Source organism: Dipodomys ordii, unplaced genomic scaffold (assembly GCF_000151885.1).
Source record: "Dipodomys ordii isolate 6190 unplaced genomic scaffold, Dord_2.0 Scaffold126, whole genome shotgun sequence".
Lineage (NCBI taxonomy): Eukaryota > Metazoa > Chordata > Mammalia > Rodentia > Heteromyidae > Dipodomys > Dipodomys ordii.
Genome location: NW_012267342.1, coordinates 3,423,959 through 3,431,712, shown reverse-complemented (window position 1 = coordinate 3,431,712; position 7,754 = coordinate 3,423,959). Strand labels below are relative to the sequence as shown.

The 7,754-nt window shown below is 35.9% G+C and overlaps 1 pseudogene; it reads left to right on the top strand.

Annotated features, from left to right (window-relative positions):
- Positions 1-7,029: 7,029 nt before the first annotated feature.
- On the top strand, positions 7,030-7,500 carry LOC105996096 (annotated as a pseudogene).
- The last annotated feature ends 254 nt before the right edge of the window (positions 7,501-7,754 follow it).

Below are 7,754 nucleotides of genomic sequence, written 5' to 3'. Positions count from 1 at the left end.
TAACAGGACTCAAGAAACAGAGAACTCCCACTCATCTGGTCGAACCACTACTAAATATCCCCATGCTGCTGATCACATGTATCGTGTATATGTGTACACCGTTATATGTTATAGACTGTGATAGACAATTTGCTCCAGGAAAGTTAGAATGAACTTGTGACTTTAAATGAGCATCATTATTCCACAATACTGTGAAATTCGGGAAATTATGTAATCACAATCAAAAAAACAAAAAAAGAACCTCGGGGAAAGTAGGGAGGGAAGGGATGGTAGGGGGAAAACAATGGGGGGGGTAACAATGCTCAATAGGAAGTGTACTCATTACCTTACTCATGTAACTGTAACTCTTTGTATATTATCTTTACAATAAAAAATAAAAAAAATATTTAAAAAATGTATCTAGATTACCAAAAGACACAATTTAGTTGCAAAATTTTGTAATTTTTAGAAAGTTGCAAGGAGATAATCATTACACACTGCACATTAAAAGCACCTTCATATAATTATATTTATGTTTATATTATTAATCATATTCTAAAACTCTAGTTATTTACTGATATTAGTTTATTTCATTTTTGTGAATGCATTATTAGCATATATTATTATATCATAGTTGTGAAAAAAAATAAGCCAAGATAATTTTTGCCAACAAGAAATGCACTTCACTCTCTATCATCGTTCAGTATAGAACCAATGGAGAGTAAATCAATATACCAGAAAGATAAATGCATACCTATGTTTATTGCAGTTATGCTCATAATGAACAAATAGGGGAATCAGCTCAAGTGTCAAATCATAAAAAGATACAGTAATTTATACATTTAATATATACAAATATGTTCATATATATGCATTTATAGAAAGATCACATATAACTATATATATTATTTTTTATATTTAATATATGTACATATATCTTACTGCATATATATGTACATATACATATAGACTTTTGGGTTTATGCATATGCATAAATACATATGTATATATGTAATACAAATATGCATATGCACATACGGATGTAAATTTGCATTTATGCATGAAATATATTTATTACATGTTATGTATATTTTATGTACTTTTTATAAACTTTATAATATACATGATATGTACATACATACATAATGTAGGAAAGTGAATAAAAGTAGAAATTCTGTTGAATGAAGTAAGCCAAACTTTTTAAATCGTATCTCTACTTCCACCCATATTCTTCTTTTTTTCCACCCATATTCTTGCTCATTTATGGAACCTAGATCAAAATGAGACAAAGGGCAAAGGGCAAACCAAGGCAACAGCGATACTAACAAGACAATATATTTGAAATGGACTTTACTATTTGATAAGGAGGAATTGGGGGAAGGGAAAGTGGGAGAAAAATGATAATGGGGGTAACAAGTTTAAATGGAAGCAACAAGAAATGTACTCACTACCTTATGTATGTAACTGCAACCCCTCTATACCTCATCTTGACAATTAAATAAAAATAATAATAATGATGATGAGACTTGTATGTAAACAGGACTTTCTAAAAGAATCAGAAGGAGAGCAAAAGTGAAGGAGATACTAAGGAGTGAAAAGGATCAAAAGACATTACAGACATGCTTATGAAACTAAAAATATACTCAGCAAATTCTGTATAGTAAGAGGTAGAGGAATGTCATAGGATTATAATGGAGGAGATTAGATTGTTTAAAATACACCATGTATAATTGATGTATACTAATTAATAGATGTATAAAATTAATGTATGCTAATTCAAAGACAAATTCAGTTATAGTTTTGATTCAAAGTTTATTAAATATAAGAGAAATTTGGGGAAGTTTGATTGCCTTGGTAATACTGAGTTACTTGTTCATATTCTTTAATAGAATTTAGTATTTTGTGCACTTTCAAGTTTATACTTATGCAATAACTTGGATTTTGTTTTTTGTTGATTTTTGTCTTGGTTCTGTTTTTTTTTAATTAATTTATTTTTATTGTCAAGGTGATGTATAGAGGGGTTACAGCTACATAAGTACGGTAATAAGTACATTTCTTGTCAAACTTGTTACTACTTCCCTCATTTTTCTCCTAGTTTTCCTCTCTCCCCAACCCTCCAAAATTGTATAGATCATTTCCAACATATTGTATTGTATTGGTTGCATTGGTTCCCCAATTGTCCTTTGTCTCATCATTTTCTTGTTCCTGTTCTCTTCCCTAATTCAAATAAATGTATATACAATACCAAAAATCAATTACAGTGACAACAGGGCATATACCATACGGAGAAAAACATACAAAAGAAACAAAAAATCACATAGTACATTAAAAACAACAGCAACAAAGAACAACTTCTTGTGTTCATGTCTTGGAGTTCATTTCACTTAGCTTCATCTTGTATCATATATATATATATATATATATATATATATATAATTAAGCTATTCTGCTCATTTGCTAAGATTATCCTAGATGTATATTAAATATTGCAAATAAGGGAAACCATGGGACCTATGTTTCTTTGGGTCTGGCTTACTTCACTTAATATGATTTTTTTCCAAGTCTTTCAATTTCTTAACAAATGGGGCAGTGTCATTCTTTCTGATGGAAGCATAGAATTTATATATAAGTATATAAATATATTTATCCATTCCTCTACTGCTCAACATCTTTGTTCATAAAACAAATAAAAATCAAACAACACTGAGATTCCACCTCACCCCAGTTAGAATGGCCATTATCAAGAAATCTACTAACAACAGATGCTGATGGGATGTCACCTAAAGGGAATACTACTACACTCTTGGTGGGAGTGTAAACTCAGACCTGTCTGGAAAGCAGTATGGGGGTCCTCAAAAGGAAAAAACATAAAGCTCCCCTGTGCCTCAGCAATCCCACTTCTGCACACTTACCCAAATGACCACAAACAAGGCTACACTAAAGCTACCAGCACAGCATTATTCACCTTAGCTAAGGTATGGAACCAACTCAGATGCCCCTCAGTAGATGAATGGATTGAGAAAATGTGGACCAAATTCACAGTGGAATTCTATGTTTCCATCAGAAAGAATGACATTGCCCCATTTGTAAGGAAATGGATAATCTTGGAAAATCTTTTTTTTTGGGGGGGGGGTCTGGTCATGGGCCTGAACTCTGGGCCTGGGCGCTGTCCCTCAGCTCTTCAGCTCAAGGCTAGCGCTCTACCACTTGAGCCACAGCGTCACTTCCAGCTTTTTTTTTCTTTTTGCTTATGTGGTTCTGAGGAATCGAACCCAGGGCCTCATGCGTGCAAGGCAAGCGCTCTACCACTGAGCCACCTTCCCAGCCCCCCCTTTTTTATTTTTACTTCTTATACATCTCTTTATCTTGGTTTTGCTTTATGTCTTACTATTTCTTTGTTTTGTGCTGTGTTTGCTTGAGCCTTTTTTCCCCCAAACCCTCAAACCAAATACTTCATTCATTTTATTTCTTATTTTTATCATTCTTATTTTCTTGTAAATGTATTTCAAGTTATAATTCCTCCTGAAACTGTGTAAATTAGGGGAATAAAATGTGGGAAATCAAATGCAGGAATTCAGAGATAAAATTTTTGTTTATGAATAGATTCATTAAAAGTACTTGAAAACTCTGTTTTAAACCTTAAAACCTCATAAACTACAAGCTTTAATAAAAGAAGCTAATTAGTAAACCTTGGGACTGAAAAAGGAAGGCTAGGATAATGAAAGACACATCAAAAGGGAAAACTTCTGGGAAAAATGACTCTTCTGAGTTTAAAGTGTATTTGCAAAAAGAAAAATATTTATCTTAAAAAAGAGTGTTTCTTTTGAAGAGAGCATCTGACAGAATCTGCCCTTCACTTGAAGAGAGGCTTTGATAGCAATGACCCAAGTTTAGTGAGCAGGACAACCTTTAAATCTCTGGACCCAACTGCTAAAACAGTGTATCAGCAAGATTGATAGAAAGGAATACACGTCAATTCAAAGCAGAGAACTTTTTCTGGGACGAATTCATGCCAAACCGAATATGTTTTTCTACTATAAATATCTGTGATGCTAGAACATTCATTGCACCTGTTATTAGACATTCCTACACCAATATCTGGGTTATATACTATCATTCTATTTATGCTTTGCTTTGCTTTTCTGGTAAGTTTTCTTGATTTCTCCTCAATGTGTCTTCAAATATTTTCACTTTTTTCTTAATTATATTTTTTTCATTAATTTGTATTTATTTGTTTAGTTTTGTAAAAAAAAATAGTCTTGAACTCAGTAGTCAGGAGCCAGGTGGAGGACTTGTTCATTTCGGATGCCTCCTTCCTAGAAAAACATCAATCTAGCAACAGTTGGATATTCCTTTAGGATAAAGCATCATCGTCATCAGTTCTGGTAATACTCATTGCATTTGCATTGTAAATACTTCCATTTTATTATTTTTTTGTGGGGGGGTCTGGTTGTGGGGCCTGAACTCTGGGCCTGGGCGCTGACCCTCAGCTGTTCAGCTCAAGGCTAGCGCTCTACCACTTGAGCCACAGCTCCACTTCCAGCATTTTTTCTTTTTGCTTATGTGGTGCTGAGGAATCGAACCCAGGGCCTCAGGCATGCAAGGCAAGCGCTCTACCACTGAGCCACCTTCCCAGCCCCATTTTATTATTTCTTAAACCTAGAAAAATTTCATTTCTAATTTCTTTTTGTGACACAAAGCTATTTTTTCAGGTAACTTGACTTTTTTTTAAACAGGTGTGTGTGTGTGTGTGTGTGTGTGTGTGTGTGTGTGTGTGTATGCGCTGATATTAGGGATTAGACTTGGGGTACTGTACCTGAGCATATTTTTAATGTTAGCACTCTGCCCCTCAAATCACAGCTCAACATCTGGCTGTTGTTGTGCTTACTTGGAGACAAAAAACAAATCTCACAGCCTTTACTGTCCAGGCTGGATTTGAAATGTGATCCTTAGATCTCAACCTCCAGAATAGTTAGGTATGAGCTATTAGAGGCCAATGCTAAAATAATTTTTAAACCAACTCCAATTCATCATGTTCAAAAATATACAACCATGAATTTACTGTGCATGTCTTTAACTTATTTATTCTTAAAATATTCCTAAAATATCATTCATCCATTTTCATGAATTAATTGCCCTTAAATGAGATTGACCAGAATAAAAGATCAGGAGACAAACTGGATATAGTGGTACATACATCCTTCTCACATCATCCTTCTCAGGCTGAGAAAGAGAGAGCATAACTTGGAGGTCCATCTGGACTGCATAATGAGACTGTCTCAGAAATAAAAATCGGCAGTAATAAACAAGTAAACCTAGGAAGGAAATGTGGCTTCTGAGAGAAGAGTATCTTCAGGGTTTCCCATGTAAAAGACAAGCAGATAATTTCAGATCTTTGGGCACATACAAAATTAGAGACTCTGTGACCTATTTAATAAACATAAGCACACAAATGAAATAGATGTATTTAATAACTCCATCAGAAAGCCTATTAGTTACTTTTGTCAAAATAAATTCCTAACAAAATGCACAACAATGTTATCAGATAATAAGGCTAGTTATTACATTTTGACTTTTTATCTAATTGAAAGGCATAATTTATTTACAGACATTTCCCTTATGATTTAAAGATGGCTTTGTTCCTAAGAGAGTACTTGATTACCACTTCAAAACTTGTACAATAATCAGCTTGAATGAGATAATACACATCATATTTCATACTTGGAAACATACATAATATTTTGTATTTTTATGCAGTTGGCCTAACTTGGGAAATAAAAAACTTGTTGAGTAGCATTACAAAGTAAAATTAAATATTTTTAAATATATACTTTTTGTTGTAAAGATACTGTACAGAGGAGTTACAGTTACATGAGCAAGGTAATGAGTACATTTCCTATCCAGAGTTGTTACCCCTTCTTTTGTCTTTCCCCTACCATCCTTTCCCACTGCACCTCCCCAACTCCCCTGCCCCCACCCTCACCCCCACAAAGTTGTAAAGTTCGTTTTCAACATAGTGTCTTGTACATCTCATTGTTACAATGGGTCATCCTGTATCCTTATTTCAGTATTTTATTATTCCCCTTCCCCTTCCCAATTTAGAAAAATTAATATACAAGATGCAGGACACTGGAATCAAATACAGTGACATCAGGGTTGTACCATGGGGAAAAACATACAAAGAAACAAAAAAAAAATCACATAGTACATTATAAGTACATTAGAAAGAACAACAAGAAAGATAAAATTGCTTATGTCCTTATCTTGGGGTTCATTTCACTTAGCATCAGGTTATATGGTCATATGTATATAGCTTTTGACCTTTTCTGCTTGTCCTTGACATATATTAGTCATTGCAGATAAGGGAAATCATGGGACCTATGGTTGTTTGGGTCTGGTTTACTTCACTTAATGTAATTTTTTTCCAAGTCTTTCCATTTCCTAACAAATGGGGTGGTGTCATTCTTTCTGAAAATAACATTGAGATTCCACCTCACCCCAGTTAGAATGGCTATAATCAAGAAATCTAATAACAACAGATGCTGGAGGGGATGTGGCCAAAAGAGAACCTTACTGCATTAGTGGTGGGAAGGTAAACTTGTTCAACCATTTTGGAAAGCAGTATGAAGTTTCCTCAAAAGACTACACAAAGAGGCTGGGAAGTTGGCTCAGTGGTAGAGTGCTTGCCTTCCATGCGTGAGGCCCTGGGTTCGATTCCTCAGCATCACATAAGCAGAAAAAAAGCCAAAAGTGGTGCTGTGGCTCAAGTAGTAGGGCTGAGGGACAGCTGAAGAGCTGAGGGACAGCGCCCAGGCCCAGAATTCAGCCTCCACACTCGACGAAAAAAGAGTACACATAGAGCTCTGCTATGACCCAGCAATCCCACTTTTAGGCATTTACCCAAACGATCACAAATAAGGGCATACTAAATCTACCAGGACAACTATGTTTATCGCAGCATTATTCACCATAGCTAAGATATGGAACCAACCCAGATGGCCTAAGTAGATGGATTAAGAAAATGTGCTAACCCGCGCTTCTGGAGTGAATATGGAGGAGTATGCCCGAGAGCCGTGCCCTTGGAGAATTGTGGATGACTGTGGTGGAGCCTTTACAATGGGTACCATTGGGCATCTTGCAAGCCATCAAAGGTTTTCGAAATTCTCCTGTGGGAGTGAACCACAGACTACGAGGGAGTTTGACAGCTATTAAAACCAGGGCTCCCCAGCTGGGAGGTAGCTTTGCCATTTAGGGTGGTCTGTTCTCCATGACTGACTGTTGATCCCTGGAACTCCATCACTAGTGGCCATCCTGGCCGCCAGAAACGGACCGGTGGCCATGGTTGGGTCAGCCGCAATGGGAGGCATTCTCCTCGCTCTCATTGAAGGAGCTGGTATCTTGTTGACAAGATTTGCCTCTGCACAGTTTCCCAATGGTCCTCAGTTCGCTGAAAACCCCTCCCAGTTGCCTGCAAGCCAGTTGCCCTCCTCACCTTTTGGAGACTATCAACAATATCAATAGATTTCTTTCCCAGGATTTCTTTAACCGAATGAGCTGTAGTTCAAGAAGGATTTCAGATGAAGTTACATGAAATCTGTTTTTACAACTATAGGTGGGACCACTGTGGCCAAAGAGGCCGTGAAGAGACATTTAGCACTATTTTCTATTTAAAGGAACATTGGAGGCGGATAAACGACGCTGCGTTTATTTATACACACTTGGATTGCATTGTGATCAGAATGAATGTCTGATATCATTAAAAGAAAAGTGCTTAG